The following is a 16313-nucleotide window of genomic DNA, read 5'->3' as shown; positions in this document are numbered from 1 at the left end:
ACCTCCATCCCCATGAAGCCTCAAATGTCCTTCTAATTCCTCGACTGCCTGACCTGACTGTGACTGCCACCTATGCCTCATTATTGAGCTAAAACATGCTGGACCAAGGTGTCTTTTACAACTTGCTGGGCACTCAAACAATTAGGAGAGCAAAGAGGAGCTGTGAGAAAGGTCTGACTGGGATGTAGGGAAAATCCCAAGATATTTTGTAAGTATATCATTGGGAATAAGTTAACCAGGGAAAGAGTAGGACCCATTAACAATCTGTAGGTGAAGCAGAGGACATTGGTTGAGTGTTAAACGAATACCCCACATCCATCTTCACCCAAAAGAATGAGGCTGAAGGTATAGAACTCAGGGAGAGAGATGGTGATGTTGTTGAGCAAATTGACACAGAGAAGGGCAAAGCGTTGACAGGCTTAAAAGTGGTCCTGATGAATTGTGTCCCAGGATACAGTGGGAGGCAAGGGAAGAAATTGCAGGGGTTCTGACCCAAATATTTAAATCCTCTCTGGCCATGGGGGAGGTCATGATGTGGATGTGCCGGTGTTGGACTGAGGTAAACACAGTAAAAAGTCTGACAACACCAGGTTTAAGTCCAACCGATTTATTTGATAGTAAACTCACTAGCTTTCGAGGTTAGTCCCTTCGTCAGGTGAATGGAGAGTTCTGGCCTCAGACAGAGCATGTAAAGCATAGTAACTATCTGTAACCCCCGTGACTTGCCTGGGTTTGCAAAACCTCACTCACTGTACTGTCTGGAGACAATACACATCTCTGTAACCTGTGATCAGTGCTCCTTCCACTCACATTGTTGGCCACTTTAGGACTTGAACAGCAGGTTAGGTGTCAAGATTCACATTCTAATCAGTAATCTACAAACAGTCTGTGCTTTATATGCTCTGTCCGAGGCCAGAACTCTCCATTCACTTGACGAAGGGACTAACCCCGAAAGGTAGTGAGTGAACTATCAAAAAAATCGGTCAGACTTTAACCTGGTGTTGTCAAACTTTTTACACGGGGGAGGCGCCATAGGACTGGAGCTAATGTGGTTCTGCTATTTAAGGAGGGTTGTAGAAATAAAACAGGGAAGTACAAAAAAATGAGTCTCACAACAGTGGCAGTGAAACTATTTGAGAAAATTGAGAAAATTTATCTCCATACGGCTTTGTCAGAGCGGGAGGTCATGTCCAACAAATTTGATTGAATTGTTTTGAGAACATGACCAGATGTATAGACAAGGGTTGTGCAGTCGATGTAGTTTATATGGATTTCGTCAACTCTGATGAACGGCCATTCAAACTCAAAATGTTGGCTCTATTCTCTCTCCACAGATGCTGTCAGACCTGCTGAGATTTTAGATAAGCTTCAGTTGTTTAGTTGTTTTTGTTGGAGCAGAGAAGACTGAGAAGAGACCTGATTGAGGTGCACAAGATTCTAAGGAGCATGGACAGAATGGATAAGTTACAACTGTTGCCCTTAATCAAAGAGTCAGTCACAAAGGGACATAGGTACAAGGTGACGGGCAGGAGGTTTAGGGGGAATGTGAGGAAAATCTTTTTTTTTTACCCAGAGGGTGGTGATCATCTAGAATGCATTGCCTGGTGGGTTGCTTCACCTCCTTAAAAAGTAGTTGGACGAGAACAAGGCCAAGTGCTGGTAAATGCCATTAGACGGGAGGTCAGAGAGTTTCTCAAGTGTTGGTCCAGACTCGATGGGCCGAAGGGCCTCTTCTGCACTGTATAGAACATAGAACATAGAACACTACAGCACAAACAGGCCCTTCGGCCCACGAGTTGCGCCGATCACATCAACACCTATCTATAACCCCCAATCCCATAAAACCCCATATACTCATCCAGAAGTCTTTTAAAAGACCCCAGCGAGTTCGCCTCCACCACCACTGACGTCAGCCGATTCCATTCACTCACCACCCTCTGAGTGAAAAACTTACCCCTAACATCACTTCTGTACTTTCCTCCCCGCACCTTAAATCTGTGTCCTCTCGTAGTGACCATTTCAAACCGGGGAAATAGCCTCTGAGAGTCCACCCTATCCATTCCTCTCAACATTTTATAAACCTCTATCAGGTCGCCTCTCAACCTTCATCTCTCCAGGGAAAAGAGACCCAGTTCCCTCAACCTAACTTCATAAGGCGTGCCTCCCAGTCCAGGCAACATCCTTGTAAATCTCCTCTGTACCCTCTCAATAGCTTCTACGTCTTTCCTATAGTGAGGCGACCAGAACTGCGCGCAGTACTCCAAATGAGGCCTGACAAGGGTCTTATAAAGGGTCTTATAATTCCATATTAGATCATGTCTTAGTAGTGGGAGCATGGTGACACAGTGGTTAGCACTGCTGCCTCACAGTGCAGGGACTGGGTTCAATTCCAACCTTGGGTGATTGTGTGCAGTTGACACATTCTCCCCATGTCTGCATGGGTTTCCTCCAGTTTCCTCCCACAATCCAAAGATGTGCATGTTAGGTTGATTGGCCATGCTACATTGCCCTTTAGTGTCCAGGGATGTGTAAGATAGAGGGATTAGTGGAATAAATGTGTGGAGTTGGGGGGTTAGGGCCTAGGATGGGATTGTTATCGGTGCAGACTTGATGGACTGAATGGCCTCCTTCTGCACTGTAAGGTTTCTATGGTTTATATGCAGATGTGCCAGAAGTATAGCAATACACAGTTAGAAAGAGGAGACGGTCATCATTAAAGCACCACTCTGACCAGGGTATACTGTGGGAGCTGATTCATTCACCCACAGTGAAGAATGGAATCTCCTGGCAACAATTATTATTCAAGGTTCCCTTTTATCAAATTTGTAAAATGTTTGAGGGCTACCACACTCAGCCCAGCCTTACAAATTCTCTTACTGAACAAGGATTCTGAAAAAGTAATATTTGATAATGAAAGGCAATTCATCTCCAGAGAAGTTAAGGAATTTGCTGAACAGTATGGGTACACCATTGTCTCTACATTACTCAAGTAGACATGGGTTTATAGAAAGACACCACTGCACAGTCAAGAAAACCCTCACAAAATGCCGAGGAACAAAGGAAGACCTTGCTTTATTGTTGCTCTCATCTACACCACTTAAGCCTGACTTATAACCACTTGCATAGCTGCTCAATGGTAGAAAGTACAAGGCAACTCTGTCGAGCAAGATAATTCCTCCAGGTGACCAGGAGGAGGTAAGACCAATTCACTGACACACAGGGAGGAGGAGGAGGACAACACTTCAGTGAGCATGTTAAACCCATTTCTTTTAAAGGACTGACTGGAAAGGTACAGAATTAAAACATTAAATTTGGCATCCAGCCCATTGGTTCTTCAAAGGCATATATCATTGAGACTGGAACTAGTAATCAAATAAGAAGGAACAGAGTCCGTATTCAACATAAACCAGAGATTGAAAAGCAGACAAGATCAGCAACAACACCAGCAACATGACTCACCATGTTGCACCAGCACTAACCAGTGAGACAGCAACAATATCAGTAATCAGCGAGACAACAACAGCAACATCACTAATGAGTGAGACAACAACATCACTAACCAGTAAATAACAACAGCAACATCACTAACCAGCAGGATAACAACATCACTAACAAGAGAGGTAACAACAAAAACATCATCAACCAGCAAGACAACATCACTAACCAGCACATCAACAAAACTTCACTAACCAGCACGTCAACAAAACTTCACTAACCAGCAGGTCAACAACAACATCACTAACCAGCACGTCAACAAAACTTCACTAACCAGCAGGTCAACAACAACATCACTAACCAGCACGTCAGCAAAACTTCACTAACCAGCACGTCAACAAAACTTCACTAACCAGCACGTCAACAACAACATCACTAATCAGCAAGTCAACAAAACTTCATAAACCAGCACGTCAACAACAACACCACTAACCAGCACGTCAACAACAACATCACTAACCAGCACGTCAACAAAACTTCACTAACCAGCACGTCAACAAAACTTCACTAACCAGCACGTCAACAACAACATCACTAACCAGCACGTCAACAAAACTTCACTAACCAGCACGTCAACAACAACACCACTAATCAGCACGTCAACAACAACATCACTAACCAGCACGTCAACAACAACACCACTAACCAGCACGTCAACAAAACTTCACTAACCAGCACGTCAACAACAACATCACTAACCAGCACGTCAACAACAACACCACTAACCAGCACGTCAACAAAACTTCACTAACCAGCACGTCAACAACAACACCACTAACCAGCACGTCAACAAAACTTCACTAACCAGCACGTCAACAACAACGCCACTAACTAGCACGTCAACAAAACTTCACTAACCAGCACGTCAACAACAACATCACTAATCAGCACGTCAACAAAACATCACTAACCAGCACATCAACAACAACATCACTAACCAGCACGTCAACAACAACATCACTAACCAGCACGTCAACAACAACACCACTAACCAGCACGTCAACAAAACTTCACTAACCAGCACGTCAACAACAACACCACTAACCAGCACGTCAACAAAACTTCACTAACCAGCACGTCAACAACAACACCACTAACTAGCACGTCAACAAAACTTCACTAACCAGCACGTCAACAACAACATCACTAATCAGCACGTCAACAAAACATCACTAACCAGCACATCAACAACAACATCACTAACCAGCACGTCAACAACAACATCACTAACCAGCACGTCAACAAAACTTCACTAACCAGCACGTCAACAACAACATCACTAACCAGTGGGACAACAACAACATCACTAACCAGCACGTCAACAAAACTTCACTAACCAGCAGGTCAACAACAACATCACTAATCAGCACGTCAACAACAACACCACTAACCAGCACGTCAACAAAACTTCACTAACCAGCACGTCAACAAAACTTCACTAACCAGCACGTCAACAACAACATCACTAACCAACACGTCAACAAAACTTCACTAACCAGCACGTCAACAACAACATCACTAACCAGCAAGTCAACAAAACTTCACTAACCAGCAGGTCAACAAAACTTCACTAACCAGCACGTCAACAACAACATCACTAACCAACACGTCAACAAAACTTCACTAACCAGCACGTCAACAAAACTTCACTAATCAGCACGTCAACAAAACTTCACTAACCAGCACGTCAACAACAACATCACTAACCAGCACGTCAACAAAACTTCACTAACCAGCACGTCAACAAAACTTCACTAACCAGCATGTCAACAACAACATCACTAACCAGCACGTCAACAAAACTTCACTAACCAGCACGTCAACAACAACAACAACACTAATCAGCACGTCAACAACAACAACATCACTAACCAGCACGTCAAAAACAACATCACTAACCAGCACGTCAACAAAACTTCACTAACCAGCAGGTCAACAACAACATCACCAACCAGCACGTCAACAACAACATCACTAACCAGCACGTCAACAACAACACCACTAACCAGCACGTCAACAAAACTTCACTAACCAGCACGTCAACAACAACATCACTAACCAGCACGTCAACAACAACACCACTAACCAGCACGTCAACAAAACTTCACTAACCAGCACGTCAACAACAACACCACTAACCAGCACGTCAACAAAACTTCACTAACCAGCACGTCAACAACAACACCACTAACTAGCACGTCAACAAAACTTCACTAACCAGCACGTCAACAACAACATCACTAATCAGCACGTCAACAAAACATCACTAACCAGCACATCAACAACAACATCACTAACCAGCACGTCAACAACAACATCACTAACCAGCACGTCAACAACAACATCACTAACCAGCACGTCAACAAAACTTCACTAACCAGCACGTCAACAACAACATCACTAACCAGTGGGACAACAACAACATCACTAACCAGCACGTCAACAAAACTTCACTAACCAGCAGGTCAACAACAACATCACTAATCAGCACGTCAACAACAACTTCACTAACCAGCACGTCAACAAAACTTCACTAACCAGCACGTCAACAACAACATCACTAACCAACACGTCAACAAAACTTCACTAACCAGCACATCAACAACAACATCACTAACCAGCACGTCAACAAAACTTCACTAACCAGCACGTCAACAACAACATCACTAACCAGCAAGTCAACAAAACTTCACTAACCAGCAGGTCAACAAAACTTCACTAACCAGCACGTCAACAACAACATCACTAACCAACACGTCAACAAAACTTCACTAACCAGCACGTCAACAAAACTTCACTAACCAGCATGTCAACAACAACATCACTAACCAGCACGTCAACAAAACTTCACTAACCAGCACGTCAACAACAACAACAACACTAATCAGCACGTCAACAACAACAACATCACTAACCAGCACGTCAAAAACAACATCACTAACCAGCACGTCAACAAAACTTCACTAACCAGCAGGTCAACAACAACATCACCAACCAGCACGTCAACAACAACATCACTAACCAGCACGTCAACAACAACACCACTAACCAGCACGTCAACAAAACTTCACTAACCAGTACTTCAACAACAACATCACTAATCAGCACGTCAACAAAACTTCACTAACCAGCACGTCAACAACAACATCACCAACTAGCACGTCAACAACAACAACATCACTAACCAGCACGTCAAAAACAACATCACTAACCAGCACGTCAACAAAACTTCACTAACCAGCAGGTCAACAACAACATCACTAACCAGCACGTCAACAAAACTTCACTAACCAGCACATCAGGGATACGCAGCATGGCTTCATTACAGGGAGGTCGTGCCTTACGAATCTGGTAGAATTTTTTGAGGAGGTGACAAAAACGGTTGACGAAGGACAAGCCGTTGATGTCGTCTATATGGATTTCAGTAAGGCGTTTGACAAGGTCCCTCATGGTAGGCTGATAGAAAAGGTGAAGGCTCATGGGATACAAGGCCAGGTATGTAGATGGGTGGAGAACTGGCTTGGGAGGAGGAGACAGCGAGTAGTAGTGGAAGGCTCCTTTTCCAATTGGAGGTCTGTCACCAGTGGTGTGCCGCAGGGCTCGGTACTAGGACCTCTTCTATTTGTAGTATATATTAATGACTTGGAAGAGGGGGTAGGTGGTGTGATCAGCAAATTTGCTGATGACACTAAGATGGTTGGATTGGCGGGTACTGAGGAGCAGTGCCTGGCAATGCAACAGGACATAGACAGGCTGGTAGATTGGGCAGATAGATGGCCAATGGAATTTAATCCGGAGAAATGCGAGGTGATGCACTTTGGCCGGAATAATGTGGAGGGGAGTTATACGATAAAAGGTAGAACTATCCGGAGTATAGATACGCAGAGAGACCTGGGGGTGCAAGTGCACAAGTCCCTGAAGGTGTCAGTGCAGGTGCAGAATGTGATGAGGAAAGCGTATGGTATGTTAGCCTTCATAGGAAGGGGTATAGAATATAAGAGTAGGAGTCTGATGTTGCAGTTGTATAGAACGTTGGTTAGGCCTCACTTGGAGTACTGCGTCCAGTTCTGGTCGCCGTACTACCGGAAGGATGTAGAGATCCTGGAGAGAGTGCAGAGGAGATTTACCAGGATGCTGCCTGGTATGGAAGGGCTGTCTTACGAGGAAAGATTGAACGAACTTGGGCTGTTTTCCCTTGAGAGACGTCGGCTGAGGGGGGATCTAATAGAGGTTTATAAGATTATGAAGGGGATAGATAGAGTAAATGGTGGTAAGCTTTTTCCGCTATTAGAAATGGATAGAACGAGGGGTCACGGGCTTAGGGTGAGGGGGGCTAGGTATAAGACAAATATTAGAGGGCAGTTTTTCACGCAAAGGGTAGTGGGGGTGTGGAATGCACTGCCGAGTAAGGTGGTGGAAGCGGGCACGCTAGGGTTGTTTAAGAGTCACTTAGACAGCCACATGAGCGGTCTACATATAGGGGGATATAGCAGGCCTTACTAAACATTATAGGCTTGGGATTCCGTTTTTGCCTCAGGGATGTTACAGTCTTTGCCTGTTTAATAATGAATTTTTTGTCTCCACAGGCATTTAAGTCCACCTTGTTGACCAGCAAGGGGCATGCATGCGGCAGGTTGTAGTGGGCTGCTCTTGGATGTTGCTTCGGGAGTTGCCTATTGCTTCATGTCGTTAGTGTGCTTAAACTGGACCATCTCGAGGGCAACATGACAGCTCAGAGACTATCTCTGTTGCTGTGCGGACACATGGATTTGGGCCTGTGTCTGTGGGAGTTTGCACGTTCTCCCCGTGCTTGCGTGGGTTTCCTCCGGGTGCTCCGGTTTCCTCCCACACCCCAAAGATGCGCTTTTAGGCTGATTGATTGGGTAACAAATTGTCCCTAAATTGGACCTCCCTGATCCTTGCACATTAGGCGTAGACTAAAATCATGAATAGGTCACTGAGACAATGGGACGGCGGCGCGGGCTCGTTGGGCCGAAGGGCCTGTTTCCCGTGCTGTGCTGTTCTTTGTTCTTTGTTCTTTGTCAACAACAACATCACTAACCAGCACGTCAACAAAACTTCACTAACCAGCACGTCAACAACAACATCACTAATCAGCAAGTCAACAAAACTTCATAAACCAGCACGTCAACACCAACATCACTAACCAGCACGTCAACAAAACTTCACTAACCATCACGTCAACACCAACATCACTAACCAGCACGTCAACAACAACATCACTAATCAGCAAGTCAACAAAACTTCACTAACCAGCACGTCAACAACAACATCACTAACTAGCACATCAACAAAACTTCACTAACCATCACATCAACAACAACATCACTAACCAGCACGTCAACAATAACATCACTAACCAGCACGTCAACAAAACTTCACTAACCAGCAGGTCAACAACAACATCACTAACCAGCACGTCAACAACAACATTATTAACCAGCACGTCAACAAAACTTCACTAACCAGCATGTCAACAACAACATCACTAACCAGCACGTCAACAAAACTTCACTAACCAGCAGGTCAACAAAACTTCACAAGCCAGCACGTCAACAACAACATCACTAACCAGCAAGTCAACAATAACAGCAACACCAACCAGGGAGATAACAACAACAGCACTAACCAGTGTGAACAAAATCATCACTAACCAGTGGGACAACAATAACACCACTGACTAGTGAGACAACAGCAGCAACATCACTAACCAGTAAGGCAACAGCAGCATCACTAACCAGTGAGAACAAAACCATTACTAAAGAACAAACAAAGAACAAAATCAGCCTGGGAAACAGGCCCTTCGGCCCAACGAGCCCACGCTGCCATCTCAACACCACGTCTCTATCCATGACCCCTACCTAATGTTTTATGGCCATCCACATTGAGGGAAACTGATTTTGGGACTATTTATTCCTGCCAATCAGCCTAACAGCACATCTTTGGGGTGTGGGAGGAAACCGGAGCACCCGGAGAAAACCCACGCAAGCACGGGGAGAATGCGCAAACTCCCACAGACACCGGCCCAAATCCATGTGTCTGCACAGCAATCAGCGATAGTCACTGAGCTGTCGTCTTGCCCAGTATCTTGTCCAGTTTAGGCATACACTAACGACATGAAGCACTAGGCCAATCTCGAACAACCAAGAGCAGCCCCAGTACGACCCATCGTGTGTATGCCCCTCGTTGGACACGAGGTGGACCGACTTAAAACCTGTGAATGAAAAGAGAAAAACATTATTATCATACTATACCCATTTACATTACCAGGGACGCCCCAATGCTAATGACCCTTATTTAAAGGTTCTCCTATATCCACCCATCTCCAACTCAGTCATGTGCCTGTCTAAGTTACTCTTAAAGGACTCTAGTGTGTTTGCCTCCACCACCTTACTTGGCAGAGCATTCCATACCCCCACTACCCTCTGTGTGAAAAACCTCCCTCTAATATCTGTGTTGTACCGCTCCCCCCTCACCTTAAGTCCATGGCCCCTTGTCCTACGTGACTCTATTATAGGAAATAGCTTACCTCTGTTTACTCTATCTATACCCTTCATAATCTTATATACCTCTATTAGATCCCCCCTCAGTCGGCGTCTTTCAAGGGAAAAGAGCCCCAATTTCTTCAATCTTTCCTCATAACCCAGTCCTTCCATACCAGGCAACATACCCCAGTCCTTCCATACCAGGCAACATCCTGGTAAACCTCCTCTGCACTCTCTGCAGAGTCTCCACGTCCTTCCAGTAGTAAGGCAACCAGAGCTGGACGCAGTACTCCAAATGTGGCCTAACCAACGTTCTGTACAACTGCAACATTAGACTCTAGCTCTTATATTCTATACCCCTTCCTATAAAGGCTAACATACCACAGGCTTTCTTCACCACACTCTCCACTTGCACTGCCACCTTCAAAGACTTGTGCACTTGCACCCCCAGGTCTCGCTGTGACTCTATACTCCTTATGGGCTTACCCTTTATCATATAACTCCCCCCTACATTATTCCGGCCAAAATGCATCACCTCACATTTATCCGGATTAAACTCCATTTGCCACCTATCTGCCCAATCAACCAGCCTATCAATATCCCACTGTATTGCCAGACACTGCTCCTCACTGCCCGCCAATCCAGCCATCTTGGTGTCATCAGCAAATTTGCTGATCACACCACCTACTCCCTCTTCCAAATCATTTATATACACTACAAAGAGAAGAGGTCCCAGTACTGAGCCCTGCGGCAGACTGCTAGTGACAGACCTCCAGCTGGAAAAGGACCCCTCCAGAACTACTCTCTGACTCCTCTTTGCAAGCCAGTTCTCAACCCATCTAGATACCTGGCCGCATATCCCATGAGCTTTAATCTTCTCTACCAACCTACCATGAGGGACTTTGTCAAACGCCTTACTGAAATCCATATAGACGACATCAACGGCTCGTCCTTCGTCAACTGTTTTTGTCACCTCCTCAAAGAATTCTACCAGATTCGTAAGGCAAGACTTCCCCTTTACAAAGCCATGCTGCGTATCCTTAATCAGATCGCAACGCTCCAAGTGCGCATACATCCTATCCCTAAGAATCCTCTCCATCTACTCACCTACCACTGACGTCAAAGTCACCGGCCTATAGTTACCCGGGCTATCCCTCCTACCCTTTTTAAACAACGGTACCACGTTTGCTATCCTCCAGTCCTCTGGGACCTCACCTGTGTCTGAAGGAGAGACAAAGATTCACGTCAGAGGCCCAGCAATCTCATCCCTCGCCTCTCTAAGCAGCCTAGGATAAATGCAATCAGGCCCCGGAGATTTATCGGCCCTAATGCCCTCCAAAAGCCCTAACACTTCTTTCCTCGTAATCGATAGATCTTTCAACTGGTCTACCGCTCCCTCAATGACCGTACCAGACATCAAGCCCCTCTCCTTCGTGAATACTGACGCAAAGTATTCATTCAGGATCTCCCCCATTCCCTCTGCCTCTAAGCACAATTCCCCACGTCTGTCCCTGAGAGGACCGATTTTACCCCTAGCCACCCTTTTGTTCTTAAGATAGGAGTAAAATGCCTTTGGATTCTCCTTAACCCTACCTGCCAAAGCCATCTCATGCCCCCTCTTTGCTCTCCTAACTCCCCGTTTGAGATCCCTCCTACTCTCTCTGTACTCCTCCAACACTCTCTCTGTTCCCAGCTGCTTAGACCTGACATACGCCTCTCGTTTATTCCTAACCAGGTTTTCTATATCTCTAGTAATCCACGGTTCCCTAATCCTACCTTTCCCATCCTTCCTCCTAACTGGCACATGCCTTTCCTGCACCCATTGCAGTTTTCCCTTGAAAGACTCCCACATGCCTAACGTGGACTTACCTTCTAACAGCCTATCCCAGTCTGTATCCCTAAGCTCCTGCCTAATCTGGCTGTATCTAGCCTTCCCCCAATTTAGCACTAACCAGTAGGACAACGATAACAGCACTAACCAGTGAGACAACAACAGCAACAAGACTAACCACTGGGACAACAAGAGCAACATCACTAAAGAACAAAGAAAATTACAGCACAGGAACAGGCCCTTCGGCCCTCCAAGCCTGCAGCGACCATGCTGCCTGACTTAACTAAAACCCCCTATGCTTCCAGGGACCATATCCCTCTATTCCCATCTCATTCACGTATTTGTGAAGATGCCCCTTAAAAGTTACTACTGTATCCGCTTCCACCACCTCCCCCGACAACAAGTTCCAGGCACCCACCATGGTCTGTGTAAAAAATCTGCCTCGTACATCTCTTTTAAAACTTGCCTCTCGCACCTTAAACCTATACCCCTAGTAATTGACTCTTCCACCCCAGGAAAAAGCTTCTGGCTATTCACTCTGTCTATGCCTCTCATAATCTTGTAGACTTCTATCAGGTCTCTCCTCAACCCCCATCACTCCAGTGAGAACAAACCTTCAATCTCTCCTCATAGCTGATGCCCTCCATACCAGGCAACATCCAGGTAAATCTTTTCTGTACCCCCTCCAAAGCCTCCACATCCTTCTGGTAGTGTAGCAACCAGAATTGAACACTATATTCCAAGTGTGACCTCACTAAGGTCCTATAAAGCATCAACATGACTTGCCAATTTTTAAACTCAATATCCTGGCCGGTGAAGGCAAGCATACTGTATGCCTCCTTGACTACCTTCTCCACCTGCATTGCCACTTTCAGTGACCTGTGTACCTGTACACCCAGATCCCTCTGCCTATCAATGCTCCTAAGGGTTCTGCCATTTATTGTCATTTACTAAACAGCGAGACAACAACAACATCACTAACCAGCGAGGCAACAATAGCAACGTCACTAACCAGTGAGACAACAATAGAAATGTCACTAACCAGTGAGACAACAACAGCAGCATCACTAACCAGTGAGACAACAATAGCAATGTCACTAACCAGTGAGACAACAACAGCAACATCACTAACCAGTGAGACAACAATAGCAACGCCACTAACCAGTGAGACAACAACAGCAACATCACTAACCAGTGAGACAACAATAGCAATGTCACTAACCAGTGAGACAACAACAGCAGCATCACTAACCAGTGAGGCAACAATAGCAACATCACTAACCAGTGAGACAACAATAGCAGCATCACTAACCAGTGAGACAACAATAGCAATGTCACTAACCAGTGAGACAACAATAGCAACGTCACTAACCAGTGAGACAACAATAGCAACGTCACTAACCAGTGAGACAACAATAGCAATGTCACTAACCAGTGAGACAACAACAGCAGCATCACTAACCAGTGAGACAACAATAGCAGCATCACTAACCAGTGAGACAACAATAGCAACATCACTAACCAGTGACACAACAACAGCAGCATCACTAACCAGTGAGACAACAACAGCAGCATCACTAACCAGTGAGACAACAACAGCAGCATCACTAACCAGTGAGACAACAATAGCAACATCACTAACCAGTGAGACAACAATAGCAACATCACTAACCAGTGAGACAACAACAGCAGCATCACTAACCTGTGAGACAACAATAGCAATGTCACTAACCAGTGAGACAACAATAGCAACGTCACTAACCAGTGAGACAACAACAGCAACATCACTAACCAGTGAGGCAACAACAGCAACATCACTAACCAGTGAGACAACAATAGCAACGTCACTAACCAGTGACACAACAATAGCAACATCACTAACCAGTGAGACAACAATAGCAACATCACTAACCAGTGAGACAACAACAGCAGCATCACTAACCAGTGAGGCAACAATAACAACGTCACTAACCAGTGACACAACAATAGCAACATCACTAACCAGTGAGACAACAATAGCAACATCACTAACCAGTGAGACAACAACAGCAGCATCACTAACCAGTGAGACAACAATAGCAACGTCACTAACCAGTGAGACAACAATAGCAACGTCACTAACCAGTGAGACAACAACAGCAGCATCACTAACCAGTGAGACAACAATAGCAACGTCACTAACCAGTGAGACAACAACAGCAGCATCACTAACCAGTGAGACAACAATAGCAACGTCACTAACCAGTGAGACAACAACAGCAGCATCACTAACCAGTGAGACAACAATAGCAACGTCACTAACCAGTGAGACAACAATAGCAACGTCACTAACCAGTGAGACAACAATAGCAACGTCACTAACCAGTGAGACAACAACAGCAGCATCACTAACCAGTGAGACAACAATAGCAACGTCACTAACCAGTGAGACAACAATAGCAACGTCACTAACCAGTGAGACAACAACAGCAGCATCACTAACCAGTGAGACAACAATAGCAACGTCACTAACCAGTGAGACAACAACAGCAGCATCACTAACCAGTGAGACAACAATAGCAACGTCACTAACCAGTGAGACAACAATAGCAACGTCACTAACCAGTGAGACAACAATAGCAACATCACTAACCAGTGAGGCAACAACAACAACTAAACTAACCAGCAGGACAACAACAGCAACATCACTAACCAGCGAGACAACGGCAGCAATGTCACTAACCAGTGAGACAACAATAACGTCACGAACCAGTGAGAACAAAAACATCACTACAAAGAACAAAGAACAAAAACAGCCCGGGAAACAGGCCCTTCGGCCCAATGAGCCCGCGCCGCCATTTTAACACCACCAGTCCCCCCTTCCACCCATGACCCTTATCTATTGTTTTATGGCCATCCAGATTGAGGGAAACTGATTTAGGGACAATTTATTCCTGCCAATCAGCCTAACAGCACATCTTTGGGGTGTGGGAGGGAACCAGAGCACCCGGAGAAAACCCACGCAAGCACGGGGAGAATGCGCAAACTCCCACAGACACCGGCCCAAATCCATGTGTCTGCACAGCAATCAGCGATAGTCACTGAGCTGTCGTCTTGCCCAGTATCTGGTCCAGTTTAAGCACATACTAACACACTAACCAGTAGGAGAACAAGAACAGCACTAAGCAGTGAGATGACAACAACAATATCACTCACCAGTGAGAGAACAACAACAACATCACTAACCAGTGAGACAACAACAGCTATGTCACTAACCAGCAGGACAACAACAGCAACAGCATTAACCAGTGAGACAGCAACAACAATATTACAATCAGCGAAACAACAACAACAACATCACTAACTAGCGAGACAACAACAGCAACATCACTAACCAGGAAGACAACAACAAACACATCACTAACCAGTGAGACAAGAATAACCACACTAACCAGCAAGAGAACAACAGCAACAACATTAAACAGTGAGACATCAGCATCACTAACCAGTGAGACAACAGCAAGGTCACAAACCAGCAAAACAACAGCAACGTCACTAACCAACGAGACAACAACAACAACAACATCACTAACCAGTGAGACAACAACAGCAACATCTCTAACCAGTGAGACAACAACAACAACATCACTAACCAGTGAGACAACAACATCACTAACCAGCAAGAAAACAGCAATAACATCATCACTAACCAGTGAGACAACAACAACATCATTAACCAGTGAGACAACAAATCATTAACCAGTGAGACAACAACAACAACAAGGCGTTGGGGAGAGTTACAGAACAAAGAGAACTAGGGGTACATGTTCATAGCTCCTTGAAAATGGAGTCACAGGTAGACAGAGTGGTGAAGAAGGCATTCGGTATGCTTGGTTTCACCAGTCAGTAAGAAGCCTCAGAACACCAGGTTAAAGTCCAACCAGTTTATTTGATAGTAATCCCACAAGCTTTCAGAAATGCTGTTCCTTCGTCAGGTGCACAACATATTACAAACTGGTTGGACTTTAACCTGTTGTGAGACTTGTTACTGTGTTTACCCCAGTCCAACGCCAGCATCTCCACATCATGACTTCATCAGTTAGAACAGTGAATACAGGAGTTGGGACGTCTTGTTGAAGTTTTACAAGACAATAGTAAGGCCACACTTGGAATACTGTGTGCAATTCTGGTCACCCTATTATAGAAAGGATATTACTAAACTAGGAAGAGTGCAGAAAAGATTTACTAGGAAGCTACTGGGGCTTGATGGATTGAGTTATAAGGAGAGGCTGAATAGACTGGGACTTTTTTCTTTGGAGCGTAGAAGGCTGAGGGGTGATCTATAAACATCCATAAAATAATGAGGGACACAGACAAGGTAGGTAGTCAATATCTTTCCCCAAGGTAAGGGGGGTGTCTAAAACTAGAGGGCATAGGTTTAAGGTGAGAGGGGAGAGATACAAAAGTGTCCAGAGGGGCAATTTTTTCACACAGAGGGTGGT

Source organism: Carcharhinus amblyrhynchos, chromosome 14, assembly GCF_965287045.1.
Source record: "Carcharhinus amblyrhynchos chromosome 14, sCarAmb.v2.hapA, whole genome shotgun sequence".
Lineage (NCBI taxonomy): Eukaryota > Metazoa > Chordata > Chondrichthyes > Carcharhiniformes > Carcharhinidae > Carcharhinus > Carcharhinus amblyrhynchos.
This window is presented reverse-complemented; position numbering follows the sequence as displayed.